Raw genomic sequence first — 728 nt, 5'->3', positions numbered from 1 at the left:
TGCCGTCCTTGGCGCTCTGCAAGGCGCGGAGCGCCAGTCCTCAAAGCTCAGAGGGCACCTGTTGGCGCTCTGAGTGGCGCGCCACCCTAAGGGGTAAAATTCAGAACCCCTCTTGGGGCGCGCTGGATCTTGAATCACTCTCACCTTCTCCATAGCTTGGTGCACTAAATCTGGTCCTATCAACTGTGCTTCACCAACTTCGAACCATCCAAAAGGCGCGACGCCCCAACCCTTTTTCCCAAAAATTTCGACTTTTCTCCTCCTTCTCTTCAACTCAAAACCTTCTAAACACTAAGGTTTCCAGGAATGATAACTGTTGTTATAGGCAAACTCAATGAGAGGTAGGTGGTCATCCCAACTCCCTTTGAAATCGATTACACAAGCCCTCAACATATCCTCTAAGGTCTGAATAGTACGCTCTGCTTGCCCATCAGTCTGAGGATGAAATGCAGTACTTAAGTTCACCCTTGAACCCAAACCTTTCTGAAAAGATTTCCAGAACTGTGCAGTAAACTGTGCACCTCTATCTGAAATAATGGAGATTGGCACTCCATGAAGTCTTACTATCAGTTGAATATACAATTTGTCATAATCTTCTACTGAAAGGGTAGTCTTTACCGGTAGAAAATGAGCTGACTTTGTCATTCTGTCGACAATCACCCAAATCTTAAAATGTAACAAAAACGATCCAAATATCAGCCTAACACAACAATATATCCTCAAAAGAA

This window comes from Solanum tuberosum, unplaced genomic scaffold (assembly GCF_000226075.1).
Source record: "Solanum tuberosum cultivar DM 1-3 516 R44 unplaced genomic scaffold, SolTub_3.0 scf00194, whole genome shotgun sequence".
Classification (NCBI taxonomy): Eukaryota; Viridiplantae; Streptophyta; class Magnoliopsida; order Solanales; family Solanaceae; genus Solanum; species Solanum tuberosum.
This window is presented reverse-complemented; position numbering follows the sequence as displayed.